The 20579-nt window shown below is 35.6% G+C and overlaps 1 protein-coding gene and 2 long non-coding RNA genes across 4 annotated transcripts in view; 1 reads left to right on the top strand and 2 right to left on the bottom strand.

Annotated features, from left to right (window-relative positions):
• The first annotated feature begins 120 nt into the window (after window positions 1-120).
• LOC149704933 (uncharacterized) overlaps window positions 121-20579 on the top strand; it is an 81171-nt gene continuing 60712 nt past the window's right edge. Inside the window, exon 1 of one of the 2 annotated variants that reach the window (XM_089865068.1) lies at window positions 121-685. The gene's annotated coding sequence lies outside the window, so the exon portion shown is untranslated. The remainder of the gene's footprint in view (window positions 686-20579) is intronic. The other variant, XM_089865065.1, reaches the window with a different exon arrangement.
• On the bottom strand, window positions 653-8787 carry LOC149704936 (uncharacterized). Its single transcript, XR_016381464.1, has 3 exons — window positions 6476-8787; window positions 2207-2334; window positions 653-2124 (listed from the first exon to the last, which is right to left on the bottom strand). It is a non-coding gene; the product is annotated as an uncharacterized LOC149704936 (long non-coding RNA).
• On the bottom strand, window positions 16290-19275 carry LOC149704935 (uncharacterized). Its single transcript, XR_016381457.1, has 3 exons — window positions 17145-19275; window positions 16999-17073; window positions 16290-16899 (listed from the first exon to the last, which is right to left on the bottom strand). It is a non-coding gene; the product is annotated as an uncharacterized LOC149704935 (long non-coding RNA).

Here is a 20579-nt window from a genome sequence, read left to right as displayed (position 1 = left end):
GGAGTGGGAGAGCGGTGGAGAAGAGGAAGGGTGGGGGGGGGGTGGTCGTACGGCACGCCCAAGGACCGCACGCGCTGTACTTTCGGAGCGGCGAGAGAGCCAGAGAGCGGAGTAGATGCTCGGAGTCTCAGAGCGTTTCCATGTCAACGCTATAAAGTCACACACTTCCTATAAGGGAGCGCCTGCCCTCTACGGTGGCGAGCTTTTTCGGTCTCCCTTTACTATTATAAATCGAACTCTCTTGCTCCAAAGATCCGCATATTTCCGCGGGAAGCCTTGTCGAACGGACGTACTACTGTTCAACGCCGTCACACTAGCTATACTACCAGTCCGGGACACACACACAAAAAAAGAACAACACCTTAACGCGCTCGCGAGTCACGTTGAATTAACTCCGCAACAAATTGGGATTTTTTTCCCCAGGAATTGAAATTGGTGCTTTCTTTTGCTATTACGTACGACAATAATATCTTCTTTTTATTTTTGAAAGCAATTGTTTCGTTTGGAAGGAAAGCAAACTTATAAAAACGGTACATTTTGCGACATTAAGGATTTTGTAGACTTGGTTAATTGCGTATACGGAGCCGTGTAAAAAAAAACATTGCTAGCTACGGTTGCTTCGTATCACGGAGAAGTACAAGGACATAGACACGGGGAAGTTGTAAAGATATTGTTGGTTGAAAAGGTAAGAATTTCTCCATGTTTTTCTTTTTTTTTTACTAAATTACGGTGGATTTTGAAACATATCGAGGATTGGGAAATCTGGGTAATTTCTACGTCGATATAAATATGTAATGCACTAGCAAAGATTAATTTTAACGTTCTAGAAAGTTAGGTGCGCAGAGGGTTGAAGAGAATTAGTATTTGTATTCGAAATTAATTTCAGAAAGAAATCACTGTTTAACAGTAGACGCGAAGGGGTAATTAATTAAAATTAATGTACTCGCTGTACTTGCGTTGTAAAAGTTACTCCTGATTCTCATTAAGATACATATTCATGATATTACATACTATTCCACCAAAATAACACTGTACTGTTAGTTATAGATGAGGTTAGGTTAGGTGAAGTTAGCATACTTTTATCAAACGGACTAAACGTTACTAAAAACTGAAATGAAATAAAGGCTGGTTTACATAATCCATAAGACAAAGGCTTAGTGAAAAATTATATTTGTATATCTATAGTGTTTAAATCAACAAATAAGAACCCGAACCTTTTTAAATTGCATAATTATAATTAAAATCAATAAATAACTAATCCTTTACTAACACTTGAACGAAACTCCGACGTACATACTAATTTTAATTTTAATTTCAGAAGGAATTAAATTAAATTTATTTTAATCTCAAGTTTTAAACAAGTTAATAAATGGCATTATTTGAATTAATCCTGTAAGACAGATGCGGCTAGAAATGTGTAAAGCCAGCTAGATCCTTTATCTTGCAAATAAATAAATGAAAGTTGCTAGAAAAACCGCGCTCTCTATACATACGTTTGTCATAAATAATAATAATAGTAAAAAAAGAACACAGTTCCAGTGTTAAACAAATTAGTTTTTCTTTCCAGTTTTGGGTTAGGAGTTGTAAAGACTCAAGGGAAACGCATAATTTCAAAGTTATGGCGCGAATTTGGGTCAGGGTTGACAATGTATAGCTAAGGCTGCTGACTTGACGAATCTCATTAATTATTATTTTAATTAAAGACTAGTTTGTGCTGTGAGGTAGTTAGCTAAATTAAAAAAATAATAATACATAAATCTATGGTTAGAGGTATTATTTAAAGCGTAATAATGGCGAAAATACCAATTTTGTCGTGCGTAGCTTAGAAGTAAGTAGTTGATTTAAAATTTAATTTAACGGAATTTCTCGTTCCTATTGCATTTCAAGCAAAAAATTCCTAAAATCTAATTTCAATTTTAAAAATTTGATGCACAAATGCAACTGATTGTGCGAAATGTGACCCTCGCTTTGATTTAGCTAAATCCCGGGAATTGATAACTTCTATTTAATAATATACTTCTTAAGTTAGATAAAAGAAAATAAATGAGCTATTTAAAGAAAAATCCTCTTGGTTTTCCACGACAGGATAATTCCGTTTTGAATTTATTCTTCCTGTTTCAAAAACTGAAGGTAAAAAAATAAAGAATTTTTTTTAAAAAAAATTTACAACGAACCAATCAGAGTGCATCGTTCCATAATTTAATACCTTATGGGTTATATTATGTCTTGTGAATCTTGTTGGAAAGATTTTAAGCCATCATATTTACGGTACGGCATTTACGAGGCAAGAAAATAAATTCAGCCAAGGCTTAAGAACTCTTCTTTCTTTCATTGCTGTAAATACAGGGTGTTTCAGATAAGTCTGTTATTAATGAAAGGGTGTATTCTTTGGGTCAAATAGGGGGTCATTGTTTGGGAACCCATATCTCCGTTACTAAATGTTGCAGACTGCATGACTCAGTTCGACCTAAATTAGACACACTTTAATTTATGGTATTAGACTTATAAAAAACACCCTGTACATGAACTCGGGTTTAAAACTGTGGCGTGCTACGGTATGATGTCCATTTTTCAAGGAGTACGTTACGTTATAACCGCGTATTCTTTAATAGGGACAGTTCCAAAAAGAAAAGAAAAAAATACATTCTTAAAGCTTAGGAGTTACTTTACGATGAAACAGATATTATTTAGAAGGAAAAACTATATACAATGGTAGGTGAAACTAGGCCATTTTATACGGATCCTTTCAAAGAACAAGGCAGGAATCACCACCTAAGCCTTTGTCAAGGGTTATACACGGCTAAACTTAACCCGGGTTAAAGGTGACGTTGGAATAGTCTATACTCTGTGTCCCTGACCATCGGAGCATCTCACCAAGAAGGATAGTTCACAAGAGAAAAACATTACGTACAAAAACACAAGAAAAAACTATCCCGGGTTCTAGGTAGAACATACTTTTCCTCTCTGTCGACTTCCCCCCCCCCCCTCCGCCATTCCCCCAAATTGGCCCCTGGTCAGAGTTATATTCATACTCCGTTCGCACTAGTTTCAGGATTAATAGCAGACTATCATCAGGTTTGTTTGGTCTTGAGGAACTAGTTGAAAAAGTCCCGGATATGCAAATGCTTTAAAACACGTCATATTTTTAACGTGAGAAAAATTTACAAGCCTTGGTTAAAATTTTCGGATCTCAGTTTCAATCAGCTCTCTGATAGCTTTGATAGTTAATAAATTAAATTGATTAGTTAATCATTTCGTCTTAATTTACATCGTTTAGGTTAGTTTTCAATGTCAACTGAAATTAGTTTAAACACTTAAATAAAATAGGTCTTAGGTATTAAAATTACACCTTAGTAGCTGGTTGAAAGGTTCCTGGCTTAACTAAATTTCAGCTATCCACGAAAGGACATAAATTTTGGCGCTACAACGTCAGATAATTGTCGATCTTGTTAAGCTTTATGTTAGGGCCTTGCAAAATACTAAATTATTAACCTATGGTAATATATTTTAAATAACAGAAAGGTGTTTTATATACGACAAAGGTCGGTGTTATTACCCAGCAGACTTTGCGACAGTAAGAAAAAAAAACACGTGTATATATGTATATATTTCAGTGACACAATTTCCTAAAATTAAGCATAATATGTTTCAGTATGACAAAATGACTGTAATCAAAGTTTGGGATACGAACAAAACTTAGGGTGGCAGCGTTCCCTTATTTCTCGTTCATGCCCCCAAAGTTCCCGAACGCGAGGTCAGCTTTTCTTTTTCCCGCGTCCGTTCAGAATCGAGAATACGTATACCACAGCCGTAAAGGCGTAATGAAGTATCTAGTCCAATCAAATATACTTATTTCTAAAGTCTTCACCTACAATTAGTCGTTACAAATGCGTTACGGCTCCAATAGAAAATTTGAAACACTCGTTAAGCCTTGGTTTTTGAATTTTGAAAATTGCACGCGCTTTAACAATGGTTATATCACGTGATTTATGAATAAGATCAGTCGCACGTGAGGAAGATATAGATTATTTCATTGAGCCTTTGCTGCATGTTGTCCGATCCATATTATTACGGGGTTTGGCGGGAAAGAGAAATGGCGCGCAGAGGTAAAAAAAGCGCGGGAAAAGAGCTAGTGGCGATTTGCCCTTAAAAGCATCGTGGCACGCAAAATCAGCTCGTCGCGTGTATACCTTTTCGAAACAACGCCAAAAATACGGCGCGGGAAATCCTCCCCCCTCCCCTCGTCCCCTGTTAGATAAGGCCAACAAACTGGACGTTATACCATTACCAGCCAGAATAAACTTGTATATATTTTATATATCTATGAAAACTATACCGAAGTATAGTATCAAAACCCATGTCAGAAAAACGCACCATGTAAGCTGTCCTGTTTCTATTTCGACTAGAATTAACGTTTTCGCGATGCTCTATACGATAGAGTCAAAGGCTTAGACGCTTCTAATCTGTACTAACATCTCTAGCAGTGTCTCTGCTTTATAGCTTTGGCTTTATTAACCCGTAAGAGTCCGCGGTGGAGGACGTACGCCAAGCCTAACCAGTTCTACCGCACCCTTTGGCTGTACATCTTTTAATTAAATACGTCCAGAAATTATTTCACGCTTCGGGAGGTGTTACGGGCCGAGTCGAGCCGCGCGAACCTCTATTCTCTAAGCTAGCTGTCGGATATTACAAATATGTTTAAAAATTATTCTTTTAAAAATAACGGCACGGAACTGACGCGAGGAAAAATGCTCTTGTAGTTTTAGGATTATAATGTGTTACGCCTTAACATCTGTTGCTTCATGCACCCGAAATTCTAAATTACTAAACTAAATAAGCGAGAATTATAACTAGAGGAGTTCGCGACTTTACTCGGAGATTGTATTCACTATTTCTTTAAATCACGCGCGCTGCAAATTAAGATAAAGGTATAACTCTTACCGCTTGTTAAATAATTCTCTATGATTTAATCGTTAACGGGAACACGTTTGTCTCGACGTGTCTTTTTAATTTCTTGATGAAAATGTCAAAGAGAAATCAGAAGTACAATCGAAATATGTATGTTTAACCTTTCGTAACCCTTAATATTTTTGGAATCCAGGAACTATAGTTTCGTAGCTTTAGGCACTTACGGATGAACCAAATTTTATTTAGGATTGGTAATGTTATATTCCTTTCCTTTCGAATCAATTTCCCTTAGGGTTAAAATAGCGTCAAGAAGCAGGCTGCATAGAGTAGGTACAACGCGACAATTCCCGCGCGTTGTAAAAAGGGCGCTCTTTATCCACGTGTTATTGCATTTTTGGCGGGAAATAAAATTAGGTATACCCTTTCGTTCCCACAGCAAAATCGGTTCATGATAATTCGATAGTTGGCGAGTCAGGTTATAAACCTTTTCCTAAGCTAATATTAAGAGGTGGCAAAGTTTTACGAGGTCCGGCGCGTCCTACCACAACAATAGGGACATAACCAGTTGACCGTCAAACAAAAAGGTAAATATTTGTACTAAAATTGTAAACTAGATTTCGATGAAAAATAGGGGGTAGACAATCCTCAGTATCGGGACGTACAATAGGGTCGATCCATTGCGCGCTGTCTCAGGTCACTCTCATGATCCAGAAAGTATACAACGCAGGCGCCAAGAAGCTCTATGGATCATGGAAGGCAAAATTTTATCAGCCTTCTTCTCTCATGGTCAATAATACGATATAACTTCTCCGTATAAAGAATGTTAACACTGGCTCGCCCAGTTAATTCTCGCGAAGTCTTCACGGAAGTCTAAGGCTCTGAACAAATACATTAGATAGGGTTATAGCGTATCCCTCCATCGATAAGGAAACAAAAGATAACTAGCTACTTGTCTCTCAACAATTTTTTTTTCTCTCTTCTTGAATCGTACCTCGCAGCTGATCTTTACCCGCTTTGGGATCGCTACTACAGGAATGAATTTTGGGTCTGAAGCGATCGAAGACTTTTCTTTTTACTTCTCTCCAATCCCAAGGGTCGACAATGGGTCCCCCTATACTTGCCTGAATAGCTCGGTATATTGTCTCTATCACGGCTTTCCTAAGGCTATATTCAGATTGGTTCGGGCAAAGGACCCTAAAGGATTTACCGAAATCAGAAGTAGACCTATATTATACTAACTTCTATTGTTTTGAACCCCCAAAAAAGCGCGGGTGAAGGACAACGAATAAAAACATTCAAAAATACTACGGACTCTGGCAGAAATTGAATTGGCCATGCAGATTTGGTTTCAGTTTTTGGAACTCTTTCACAATATCAAAGAAAACCTCTCTCCTAATTACTTCGCAAAGAGATATCAGTATTGACGGTTGAAAAATGCAGACTGTAAGGGTGTAAACTAGAAATAAGTAGAATTAAGATGTACGCCTATAATTACAAATCATAATCTAATAAGTAATTACGGGGAAGGCGAATTAACAACACTTGAAAGTTAAAATATTTTCTATACCGATTTTTTGTCGGTCTGGTTTCTCCGATTTGCGAATAATTGACTCCCCAGCATTCATTTAGGGCTGACAAAAAACCCAAGCTTTCGAAAGACAAAACCAAAAGAAAAAAAATCTTCATGATTGCGGAATTCTTCGCATTTGAACCTTGACATGTTTTATGTCTAGTCCCTGAACGATTCAGCCCATCTATATAGCATTATATCTCTTCTTTCCTTTTCCAATTTGTAGCGGATTTTAAAGTGCTTTGTAAACAAGCTACGTGTACCGGAATGTAGATTCGAGTATCATCGTTTTCTCCTTATTCTCTAAGCCTTGGGTTTTTGCATATTAAACGCGGTTCTTTATTTTTTTGGGTTTTTTTGGGCACCTAGGGGTTAATTTTAAATAACGTTTATAGGTATTTATTGACGCCAAACTATTGTTAAATAATGCAATCTCATTATTTAACGTTTTGACTAAGGCTTAACCCTATTAAACGATCAAAAAGGCTTAACTAAATTGGTATTTTGAATTCCGACCACCATTTTGGGTTTTGAGGCACAGGTCAGTTTTAAATAATCTTTTGATAGATAGTTATTGACGGTATATTATCGTTAGGTAATTCAATCACATTATTAAATGTTCTGACCAAGGCTTAACACTATAAACCGATGGGGGGGCCAAGGCTTAACCACGTAATTAGGTCATAATCTTAAGACATTAAGTTGAGAGTTTACGATGTAGGACGACGCTATTAAACGTAGTATTACATCGAATTGATCCATTTATAGTCACTCTAAGTGATTATAGGCCATTTAAAATCCATTTTTCCCCCAGATACATACGGACCGTCCAGGAAGATATTACGTATACTGCAAAACTAAAACCAACGACTCAGTCTATGTATGGTATTTGATTGATTATGGCTTCCGCGAAAGGTTTTCGAGTCCGTTTAAATAATTCATATCCGTTAAGGACCTCCGGCACCATTCCGTAACCGAATATCACAAATAATTTTTAAAAGAGTATATATACGTTGGATTTGAAGGATTTGAAATGATATCTAGAGGTTAATGACGTATTCAAAATATACGATTCTACTACACAATTAAAATTATTTACACCATCCATATGTTTAAAACGGCAGAACACCGATTATGTGACGTCATTCAGTAAAATATCTACCCCAAATATTATACGTAAACCTACACACATCTCCAGGCTTTCAATAAAGATACAAAAAACTTAGGAAATGTAATGGTTAGCTAAGTAGAAATTTCTCTAGCAGCGTTTGCAACACCTGCGTCCCGTGTTATATAGGTACCGATGACAGTTGAAAAATGGCTACGTCAGCCGAGAACTATGGCCCAATTCGTTCTCAAATTCTAGAGCTAAGCTTATTTTCATTTTGTATTTTTCACCCCCTTTTAGGATTTTCTGTCTATATAGTCTAAAAATTCGACTTATTTTGTCTTCGCAGGCTTACCACCAATATAAATGACATCACCTATTCGTAAAACCTTCAGAATTCTCGGAAATGTACGGTGGTATAAAGATGGGCCCCAAAATGTACCTGGTAAATGAATACAGCCCGCGGTTAATTCTCTATTACGAATTCACTAATGTTTATCAAAAGCGTAGGTAGTTTCGTTTCCAACGGTAATCCGAAGCTTTTATTCCAATTACATTGATTAGAAATAAGATAAATTAAGAATGAACAACAAGAAGAGCCGAAAGGGGAAAGTGTACTTTAGATTTGAGTTAATTTTATGTCAACAATCTCCGAGATTGCACGCCAGTTTTAGACAAAAAGAGTAAGTGTTAATATTTCGAAAGCGACGTTTGCAATTTCACGAGCGTAGGCAGAGGAGGGCCGGAAAGAATTATACAGGTTGAATTCTAGTACGATATCATCTTCCAAAGCATTAAGTATGTTTCTTTAACGATACCATCAAGGCGTTTGCCCTTTTCTTAATGTAGATTTGCGCCAAAAGATGATAGCTCGGGATCAAAAGAGCTCGCTCCAAAAATAAAAAAGAAAGAAAAACTTATATATATATATAGCGTTAAAGCTATGGAGAAAAGAGAAGTCCTAGGCCTTGGTCCGGGGGTTCTTTCATCATTTTCATGGCTTTAACGGCAAGCTCTATTACCGAGAGCGTCATTTCGGGTTAAGACTAGCGCCTGACTACGGGATGCCTCAAAGAAAGAAAGAATGAAGAAAAAGAAAAAAGAAAAGGCACGAAAACTGAGAAGGTTATGGGTTGAGTTTTAACCTTTCCCTTATGATGGCAATACACAAAGACAATCTTATATCGTTGGATATTTTTACATAAATATATGTATGGTTGGCTTTAAAATCGACCAATAAGAGTTAAGAAATATATGAAAACCTGATGCAACAAAGTCAAATATGGCAGTTGAAACGTACAATCAGCATTATTTACAAAGGATGATTAAGAATTAGGGAAATAGGATACCTTGAAAGTGCAAATTTAAGCCACCATGATTAAGAAGGTAATTAGAAGGTATAAAAACATCGATCCAAAGTTTGTTGATATAAAAAAATGTATATGACGCACGTGGTATCCTAAAACCTCTTTATCTTCGTCCGTCCTGTTTTTATACTAAAAGCAATGCGAGAGAAAGAGAGAGAGAGGGAGAGAGAGAATTAAGTCGAAAGAGGTATTAATTCAGTTTCCAGTTAGCCGAGCGGAAGTCTTATACTAGCGTACAGAGAGAACTAACTTCAAAGAGAAGCTAGAGTACATCCTTTAGACATACAAATGGAACTTACCAATCCCGACCCGAGGGGCAGGATATTTGAAATAAATCCCAATAGCTTTCCGGAAACGTAAAATACAAATATTTTTCGAATTACCACACCCCTTTTTCCTATTCGCATTCATTTTAACGACGAAAGGAAAATGGATACGGGGAAAACAGACGACTAATGGAGATTTGTTTTGTGTTAATACGAGCGGTATTACCTCATACTCCGTTAAGCCTAAAACTTTCTTCAGACCAAGGCTTAGCTATGGATTATTATTCCTTTTTTTCGTTCTTTTTGGTTATAAAAGATTTTTCGCATTATCGGAAAAATATTATTTCGTGCCAATATTACAAATGGAATTTTACCTATTATTGTTTTGTAATATAGATTATTTTCATTAAACTTACTAGAAAATTCCTCCCCCTATCTCAGTTTGGCAGGCAATTTGTGAGTCAAGTCATGGCGTCTCTTTTTAGGGGCTTCAAAAGCATTCAACAATATGCGATTGCGTCAAGGGGTTATGAGAACAGAAGGAGATGCCTAAAGAAATACGGAATACGTTTTCATTTGGTTTCAATTTCTCTAGATAGAACATTTTGGACTCAAAAATCGCCCCAAGAACAACACACTGTACTCGGTCCCAACACCCTGTACACTGGCGAAGGTTTCCACCCTAAATAATACCGAACAATTTTCCGTGGGTACCGAAACAGTTGATAAATGTCTAATATATTCTTAACTCAACCTCCAACCGTCCCTGTCTCTCCCTTTAGTTCTCTCATCCTATCAAGTCCCATTTGATTTAAGTAAACAACAATAAGTAAAGAACTTCTAACAAACCACCAAAACTCAAACAACTCCATGCCACTAACGCTATTGTAAAAACTCTTCACGGAATAATCTATCTTCAATGTTTAACTTATTGGTTATGGATAATTATTAACTTATGATAAGGAGTGAGTTAAGAGAAGAGGAATGAAAAAGAAGCTCAAGAGCAGAAAAGAAGAGTCGCGTTACGGAATAGAATAGGATGGAAGGGCTGAGGAGGAGAAGGGATGCTTTTTAAAGCTTGCCTTGAAAATGACAAATGGAAGATACGATATAGATGCCTCGCTGCAAGTTCGTGAATTTAAGAAAAATAAAATCAAGAGACGAAATATACGGTGTATTTTCTTCAAACGCAGTGGGGGCCTGGCAAGTTATTTAATTTTTTTCCTTTTTCCTTAGATTTTTTCATATCAGTCTTCGGAACATTGAAGAGTACATTATGAACATTTTTTAAAGGGATAGTATAGTTTAATTTCGATGGCAGCTAAAGAGAGTCTCTTTTATATTCATCTTTAATCATTCAACCTAAAATTATTTAAATCTCCAAACATAGATTATTTTCCTTAATAAATGAATACAATCAAAGGCTTTATTTAATTTCTACAAATTCATACGTCGATTACACGCTACCATCCCTTTAAAGAACGACTTGTCAGTGGTAAAGAAGGGGGATTGCGGTTTAAAAAGAAAAATGAAACCGGGTTAAACTTTCCTATTGTGGAAGGAAATAAGAGGGAGAAAAGAGAGTTTCATTTTCCTTTAAGGAAGACAATCTTATTTTATATCAAAAGATATAAATCAATGTACTATTAAATTATTTTCCTTCCTTTCTCCTTTCCTTATAGAGTTCATAAAAAAAACTAACTAACTTCTAGGTCTAAAACAGATAATGTTAAAAGTTTTCTTTTTCTTCCTATGAAAGATTTCAGACGTCTTTTCAGTTTCGTTTCGTTTTTAAATGGTTTGCAAATAACGTAATTTGTTTTGGGGGAGAAAAGAAAGTTTAGCAAAGGAGATTGATGGAAAAAAGATGAAATTATATTTGTTTCGAGTGAAGTTATTCACGGATGAAAGATGAAACAGTCGTGTTATTTTGAACAAAATATTCCGCAAAAGTAAATCCAAGTGCTTTGGCAAATATATAAATGTTTATACGTGGAAGTTAACAAATAAATAATGGTACTCGAGTGCGTCGGTATAAATTATTTTGGGTGACCTTTTGACTTGGTATAAGATAATAAAAAGGCAGGAGCAGAATGTCGTTATCATAGTTAATAAATTTTAAGCCGGGCCGTTATTAATTTTAATTTATAAATTCTCAAACGACTTAGTTGGTGTACAGCGAAAACAATGGTAAAAATTAATAAGCCCAAATATTATCGTGTCTAAATAGCTAAGCCAAGTTCTTCCTAATAACCTCAAATATTGTTAAACATAACGACCTAAGCCTTATTATTCATAATAAACCAAACTAATCTCAAAGATAAAGATTTAAGTCATATTCTTCCTAATAAACAGAAATATTCTCAAACTTAAAGAGCTAAGCCTAGTTCTTCCTAATAAACCCAAATATTATTAAGCCTAACGAGGTAAGCCTAATTCTTCCTGTAATAAACCCAAATAGTATCGATTCCAACAAGCTAAGCCTAATTCTCATTAATAAACTTACATTTGAACACATTTCTCCTGATAGCTGATCTCAACGGTAACGCAATCTTAACGAGCTAAGCTCAACTCTCTTCAATACGCTGTCAATATTTTAATCCTATCTCCAGTCCCGCTCGCGTCAAATGAGCTAGGTCTAATTAAAATTTCCGCCTAAAATCTCAACTTCAAAATCTAAAACTCCAATGTTAAAAATCAGTGAGACGTAAAAATGATTCGTTCGAGTCGTTTTCAAATTCAAATTGCGTTAAAGTTAATACGGTTTCGCAGTCGTTGAGATTAACGTTTTGCTCGGGAAATAAGCTAATTTTTAAGAGGTTGTAAACTACGGATTCAATAATCTGATAGCGAGCCTGGGAAATAGACGATACCGATTTAAACCGCGTGAACCTTCCTTCGTTACCTTTTGACTAGGTTTAACCAAGGCGAAATTATTAACGCTAGCGAAACCGATTGGAAAGGTCGATAAAATTAATCGTAAGAATTTCCTCCCAATTCAATTACAGCTAAAATTTGGCGACAAATTGTAAAGGCTGGTTTTGAAATCGGGCCTTGGTTAATTTAATAAACAGTCTAGACATATTCTTTATATAATATAATCAAGGCTTATTTTATACGGGTATTGTCCGTGGATGAACAAAGTCGAAAGGCAACTCTATCTAGATAATCCTATTCATACGAAATTGAATTACCTTTTGTATGTAATAATTAAGTTGCAATAATTGCTTTCCCTTGATTATTTGCCTAAAAAATCTTAAGGTAATTAGGATTAAAGTTAATTTAAATCGTTATGCATAAGTTTTATCATTAAAGTATTTTCAACTATAGGGATTCTATGTTTTAAAATATTATATTTCTTAAGCATTGGCTATCAATTACACTGAAAATTATCTCGCAACTGAATGAATCAGCGCGAGCTTTCAAGCAATGATTCCGAGTCTGTTCAGTTCGGTTCTGTATTATTTTTACATTTTTACTATTTTAGGCTAAATAAAATGAATTTTACACTGAGCTAGGACGAAACTAATAGGATTTACAAGCACAGAACAAATCTAAGTCTTGGTTTTGAATTGGAAAATGGTATAGCTCAAGCACGCACGCGAGGCACTGTGTTTCAGAGATTACATGTCGGTCGGTATCGGGGAAAACGACATATTTCGAACTATATTTTCCCGTTTCAGTTTCGGAAAACAAAATCGGGAAAAGATTGGAAAAGTTGCGGGAAGAAACAACCTAAGCCTCGGTCTTTTTTAAAGTATAACCAATAGAAGCAAAAACAGAGCCCGTGTACCAAATCTCCAATTTTTATAACAAAGCAAATAAAAAATATAATACTGGAAGAGTACAGTGTACAAGATTAGGGTCGAAAAATAGGTACTTTCTGGGCCAAAAACAAAGTCCATCAGTTAGAAGTAAACATTATTAAAAGACAAGAAGCGTAGCATTCTGGGAAAATAGTTATTCTACAGCAAATAGGAGAAACCACTCGCGTATGAAAATACTAACCCATTCCAGGAAGTGCCTAAAGTAGCTAGGAAGATATCATTCAACGGTAGACCTTAGTTAAACGCAGACTTATTAGGGTATTAATAAACTTATGTATCATGAGATGAAAAGGAAACTATACTGCACATCGTGGACGGTGAAAGTATACACGAAACACGAGGCGGGTTATATATATACGATTGGAAAACATGCAACGAAAAATCGTAGGAAACAAGCCACCCCTGGTTAGCTCAATCCCCGGTTCGTTGCAGCATGCAGTTCCTGAGCAAATAACTTTCTTCTGAGGAAAGGAAACGTAAGGGAAAGAGGAAATAAAACTTTATTAAAAGAGTCCACAAAAGCAATAAAAATAACGTTTTAAAATCGATTTTTCAAAGTCGTTTTGCCACGCTACGTTGCGAGCTAAGAAGTCTAGAAATCTTTTCTTCAACTGCACGAGCTTGAGCGATATTAAAAGGGGTAGTGGCACGGAAAATCGAAATCCCTTTTCATCTTAAAAATTGGCTTCTGAATCCCAAAATACATATATATATTTCTTGCCTGTCTGGTTTATGTATTTAATTCTAAAAGATTTATCTTTAAGTCTCTTACTTATTTTTAGAATCTTCTCGAACTACGACCATACAACGTAAAATTTTGTCTCATTTTAACCAATCGCCAGCCTCGATTTGGCAACAAATAGGCTTGATTTTAAGTTAGCTCAAAGACTGTATTGTTAATTCTATAGGCCAAATAAAAGCCTACAATCATTTTAGCACGTTACCCCATTGGCTATTTTGCAATATCCGCTGCCCCTGTGATGCCACTACCTCCGCATAACCGAACTTCCGGTATAACTTAAATTCAGGGCTTAATAAATTTACATTTAATTTCATTACTACAACTGAACTGAGCTACACACAATTTTAAAATATTTTCAAGGACTTAACTCATAGTTAAGTGTTCAGTTTTTAGGTACCACTATCCCTTTAAGAAAGAATGATATTAAAGTAAAAAAAAACTAAATTTTATATTTATATTTCTTTTTATAAAGTTCTGCCTCTTTTTAGTAACAAAGTTTACAATCGCTCAGTCCCGACCCCACTCTCACGTAACACGCCCGCGTCGACTTATATACAGTAGAATGTACTTATTGATAAAAAACGCGATATCACTAAAGCAGAACTTTAGTGTAATTGTATACGACGTACCGAAAAGTTTCCTCCTTGGGTGCACCACTTTTTAAAAAATAGTTAGAAAGGACAAATTTGAAATCAATACTTTTTGGTTTGACCTAGGTCGTTTTCGAAGCTGCTTTTGGTTTCCTAGAATTTTTCCCCTTCCCAATAATACAGTGCTTTAATACAACTTTTAAGTGAATATTGTAAGGAATTTGCATGTCTAATAGTAGAGTAAACCCCCTGGATTATAACAGCAATTTAAATACAAATAGGCACCGGAGAGGTTAATGAAAGCAGCTAGTGTTTAATTTTAGTACGTATTGCCAGTGTCGTTTACGACGTATTGATCTTTACTAATTTAGTTTTTCGAGTCTGTTACTTCAGACAAAGCTTTAGGTTATAATTTTTCACCTTAAAAATCTACTAAGCTAGAATTCGAGGAGACTGTATATTATATTTCAAATTGAAATACATCGACGCGCATCATCCTTCAAGAGTGCATTTTCCAACCGATGTCAAGCTGTTTTAAAGCGCGCTTATGAAACGAATGATGAATTCCTAGAGGAAAAACGAAAGTGCTCAAGTTAGGAAGAGAGTGAGAGAGAGAAGGGGGGGGCGAGTGCCCACGCTCATCTCCTCCGTGGGTGGGCTGAAGAATTTATAGCTTCAGGGAGTTGAGGACCAAAAGGAAAAAAAAAATAGAGTAACTTCTTTCTTGTTTCTAGAAACCATTTTTTCTTTTAGTAATTCAATAAAGGGATGAAGTGATATCTCTAGATTGGCTTTACCACGTTTCTCTCAATATATTTTTATACATTGTCAACAGGGTATCCGAGTCGATATACTTTCAGGATTCAATACACTCTAAACGTCGCGCTAACTAAAAATGCCTTCATGTCACAAGCACAACTAATTTATTAATTCTGGTATTCTAACGGCATCATAACCCTACATTACTCTCCATAAGTATGGGTTGAATGTGTATTTGGTATGAGGAGGACGCATCTTCTAATCACGTGACGTTACCCTATTAATAGTTAAAAGCGCGCGCATATTTTATCAAATTCTCTTTCTTTAAAGTGAGCTAACTTTGAAACTGCAAAACCGAGGCTTAAGGAATTTTCAAGAGAGGTCATCTAGGTAAATAGATCTTCCTACCCATAATCGATCTCGATCAAGGAGGGAAAAATTACGGTAGAACAATGCCGATACTGTAGGATCCTAATGCAGACCCATACTTAGGAGAATATTACGGCGTGTATACATTAAGTTCCAAAGTTACGAGCCCAAACATGGAGAAATGATTAGTTGACTGTCTTTACGGGGACACTGTCTCCACCCCTATGTTGTGTTTGAATCCTTAATAAATTTTCGTGTCCACCCATTGTCCGCCTTCTTGGTAAACTGTTTCAACTTTTACTTTCGGGGTCTAAACAGTTTTTGCACACGAAATCTTGGCTAGGGTCACGCGAACCTTAAGGTAATATGTCACTTGGTTAGCTCGTGGTCAGTCAGTCAAGCAACCGAGCGAGCCGAGGCTTAACGTCCCCGTTATCTTTCTATATAAAACATCATTTATAACTTTTCAGGGGAAAATTAATAGATTTTTAACCTGTAACCGAAATAGATGAATGAAAACTTTGTTTTTTCCGGACATTTTGGGAGGTGGCCCAATGTGACCTTACACCAAATACACTAAGCCGGGTGGAACCCCTATAACTGACTTACCCAAGGAAATTTTTCATGTTAAAGATTGCATTATTTTAAAAGGGTTTTTGGGCTCATTTCTGCGTGGAAAATTGCTCCTCCGGATCTAAGCAAAAGCCTACCCACGTGTTTTATTTGCATTTACTTTCGTACAGTGTTATCCTAGAGGTCAGAATCGTTGGTAATAGCGTACCATAATGACGACACAAGAAACCTTGTAAAGATCATATTCTCAGAGCCTCGTATCACAAGGACTGAATCTTTATACTAAATAATAAAAAACTATAACCAATAACGGTAGTCAGCTCTGTAGCTTATTGATAAGAGGTAAATCGGGTCGCACTTTGCGAAAATCTTCGCCAGCAACGAACAGCGCTACCATCAGAAAAACTACGAATGCTTCCTTAGACCCAAGAAAGGTTTACAGTCCGACTGAAGTCACGTTGAGATAATTTTTGGCTTTGATTTTTTTTATGGAAGAAGGCGGACATTCCAGGCGACAAATAAGTGGGAAACGCGTTTACAGTTCATGCCAAAGGGAAACTGTAACAATCTAACAACCGTTTTCCTTCCCAAAAGGAGAAATGTGGGTTCGACTATCGAACCGCGCAAGCCAAGTTTCATGCCGACTGGACAATGTTAGACCGACACGATGCCATCAATCTTGGTTTCCTGTTGAGTCCGCCGATCCATTACTCATCCTGCCTTGACACTTTTATCATTTCCGCACTAAGGTACCTCGGAAAAACACCCGCGTGTCCCTCTTTCCCCAGGTCGTAAAGGAAAATTCTACCCTAAATGATCCCTGCATTGAAAAACAAAACAAATAAACAAACACATCTGACACTGAATTATTATAAAATAAAAGTACTTCGAAATGGTTTGAACATTAACAACTGCTCACCCGCATTTATATCGTAACACCAGAAAGCGCTTAGTATTTCTCGCAAACCTTCTTAAAACGTTTCATTCAGCTTATCTGGCGATTAAATTCAACCGTAAATGGTAAACGCCCCCCTTATTTTTTATTTATAAGAGGCCGAGGCTTACGGATAGGACTTGGTCTTAGAAAAAGGCGTTTTATTACTTTCCAATAATCGGACGTAATACTCATCTCTATCGTTAATACTTTTGAATAGAAAAAACTACTTAATTTAAATTAAATATTAAAATAAAATAAAAAATGTTACTGCTTTCTAATTTCAAATCTTCTAAGCCTTGGCTTGGATATTACCGCGTCGGTAAACAAGAAACGGGGGAAGAGCTTATATAGTGTTTATATTTGCTTTGTAATATGGTAAAATCAATAATGTTAAATGCTACTCTACATAATCCAAAGATAAACATAAAATATTAAATAATATACTTTAATCTCTTGATTAGCTAAAATTTAACTGACCTATTTTCAACTTGTCATATCATATCATAATTCTAGTATGATTCGGTTCTAACATGTATTTTTTAACACTTATTTTTGAAATGCGTTTGATAAAAGCATACCGATGCATGTATGAAGAAAAAAATTAAATTATCTTAAAAGGAATGGTTTTAATCTTTAAAACGGATTGGTACCGACCGAGTCTTAAGAAAACAGGTTTATATATATGTTTTTAAAGTAAACTAACTTTTCGGGACTCTCCTCGACTTGAAAAAAAAATCTTATTTTTTCACGTAAACCTTTCTTAGTAAAAAGAAAAAAAAATACCAACCCAATAACTATTTTAAAAGGATCTGTTTTATCCAGTTATATGACGTAAGTAAGCTAAACGTGACGTAGGAACATTGGTAATACGTGATGCCAAGGCTTAAGTTTAGTTAAGCCTCGATCTAACGTTGGAACTATTTCTCTCTCTTATATTTTTTTTATAATAAATATTTTATTTAATGATTTCCTTTTCCCGTATAGATGGATGGGATATAATTACTGAATTCGAGGAAGTAAGGAAGTAGAAAATCAACTTAGTACTGGATTTAAGTACACTGCCGGCAAGTAGTTCTGGATAAAAGGGGTTTGAGTAGAAAGGCGATGGAAGAGTGAGAGATTAGGGGATGAAAACTCCCGCCAGAAACAAAGAACGCATTTATAATAAATGAAGTCAAAAGCTAGCTTCTCTCTAGTTTATGAATTTTTAAAATTTCCGGGGCTTCGGTTGAGCTTCGTGCTGTCGTGATGACGCTAGCTAAAGGCCACAGCCTTCCCTCGCCCCCCAAATAGGAAGGAAAAGCTCTTTGAAAGAAGAAGACAGAGCTAGAAACGAACCTCAAAAATTTCAACTTTGGTTGGGTAGATAGCTATATAAGTACGATGAAGAATTCCTTTACAAGTTTTAGTTTATGAAGAAAAAGGTTTCGCAGGGATATGGTATAAGGACAAGGCTTAGCTAGTTAAGAAGAGAGAATTTTAATAAAAAGAATTTCGTGGAAAAAAAAAGTTTATTTGAATTGAAACAAAAGAAATTATTAAGAGGGTTGGTTTACCATCAAATATTACGTGTGGTTGCTCAAATACTATGGAGTACGTTACATGGCATGGAGGAATTAAAGAGGGAGAAGTAGAGTAATGATAACAAAACTAGTTTTAAGCGGGGTATACTGGAGTTTTCAATGACGCGTTCTGTGAGAACGAACATACTAATCGGTTTCTGGAGCGCCGAATTGAGTGGGTCACACTTTAAACAATTTAAAATGCCTTTCAGGCTTTCGTTACTGAGACGTTAATATTTGAATTTTGCGTAGTAGAGCTGTGAATTTCAAAAAGTCACACTTTAAAAATACATTCAAAGCTAACAAAAACAAAACTTAACTTTAAGCAAATATTATTTTTAAATCATTGAAAACACGACTTTTGACCTACATCTAAAACAGTTATTAATTATCATCAGAGTAGTAAAAAGCTAAGGTGTATAAATACGTAATGTTAAAACCCCTTTAGGTTTTAAAGTAGTTTCACGTAAATATTCATAAAGATGAGATATTTTTAAATTTTAATAACTCTGGATGGAAATATGAATTTTCCCAGTATTTACTTAGTATTAATGTTCGGAATTTTAAAATAAGAGGCGACCCCCTAAAGGTTTTCTCTAAAGTGATAGTAGCACGCACAAACCTAATAATTCCCAAAAAGATTTTTACTGATCTATTGATATATTTATACGAGAGCTTCTCTTTAAGATTTTTGAAATTGAAAAAAAATTAAACCTCCAAAAAATGAAGGGATAGATTTGAGATACAACTATCCCTTTAAAGCTTAAAACGTCGGCGGTAGAAATTTTTCTCTTGAGAATTCTAGTTTCATAGAATTTTATCTCTAAAGAGAAATTTTCTAACAAGAAAATACGCTAAGAGAAACTTTGACCCTTGGAACGTTTCTTCTTTTTTTATTTTTTTTAATTCAAGTTGAAAGCTATTTGACTTGCAGTACCTTTACTATAGTGCATTGACGTCAAAGTAGCGGCACCACGGGTTATATTCAGGGTACATTCAAAGGCAAGGACTCTAAGTCTGTGCCATTACTGTCGTATATACGCCATGAATTATTTCATGAAAGGGGTTAAGATATTGCCCACACAAAGATTTAAAAGCTCACTTCATCAAGCTTTATAAAAAGCGGTATAGTACTGATTTGTTGAATAGAGTTATGTCATCAATTCACTTTAGTTCAGTAGGAAACCACTAAATTATAGTAGATTAATACTACCGTGTCCTCAAAGTCAGATTGTATAAGTTGAAAGAGTGGTCTGCAACACACAATTCTAATTCTAATTGTAATTGAAAAGAAGTGATCATGAGGTCATAGGCTATAATGTAGACAGATTTCGATAAATTTTGTGACGAAGATAACCCAATGCTCTGAGGTATGAGGTCAAAGGTTATGACCCTACATGAAAATTTATAATAGCAAACTAACTAAATTGCTTATTTGAATGGCGTTTTAACGTTAAAACAAATTCCGCAAAACCTATTTTAAATTTTAAAAATCTGATAAACAATATAAGATGCAACTGATTGCCAAATATTTGGCATGCCATTATCAACTGAACTCTTCCAACTTTTCTAGTTAAGTAACATTAACACTTAAGTCTGCGATCACATCACACATACACACGCCAATGTTTGGAATCTCCGAATCTCAGATCAGCTCGCTTCGGAGAAAGTAACATTGAAAAAGAAGCCGAGAGTTTGGGAGGCTGAAAGAACTCTATCTCTGATGGTGATTGATCACTCGTCTCTCTCTGAAGCCATTCCAGTTCTGTTTCTTAAAGTTAACACTCAAAATAAGAAGAAATACCTTAGCTTTGAAATAACTTTAAGACATGGACGTATTCATTGAGGATTGAGAGCTTATTTTTACTTGTACTTGTACACAAGCTTTAGTTTAGTATTAAGCCTTGGCACGTAAATTGCTGTTAAAATATATATTGAAATAGTATATCTAGAAATATTTGGTGCAATTGAAAAGGATATTCAAGGGTTCACTACGAAAGA

The sequence above is a fragment of the Phalangium opilio genome, unplaced genomic scaffold (assembly GCF_054372755.1).
Source record: "Phalangium opilio isolate 3A_F unplaced genomic scaffold, DU_Popi_V2 ptg000014l_1, whole genome shotgun sequence".
Taxonomy (NCBI): Eukaryota; Metazoa; Arthropoda; class Arachnida; order Opiliones; family Phalangiidae; genus Phalangium; species Phalangium opilio.
This window is presented reverse-complemented; position numbering and strand designations above follow the sequence as displayed.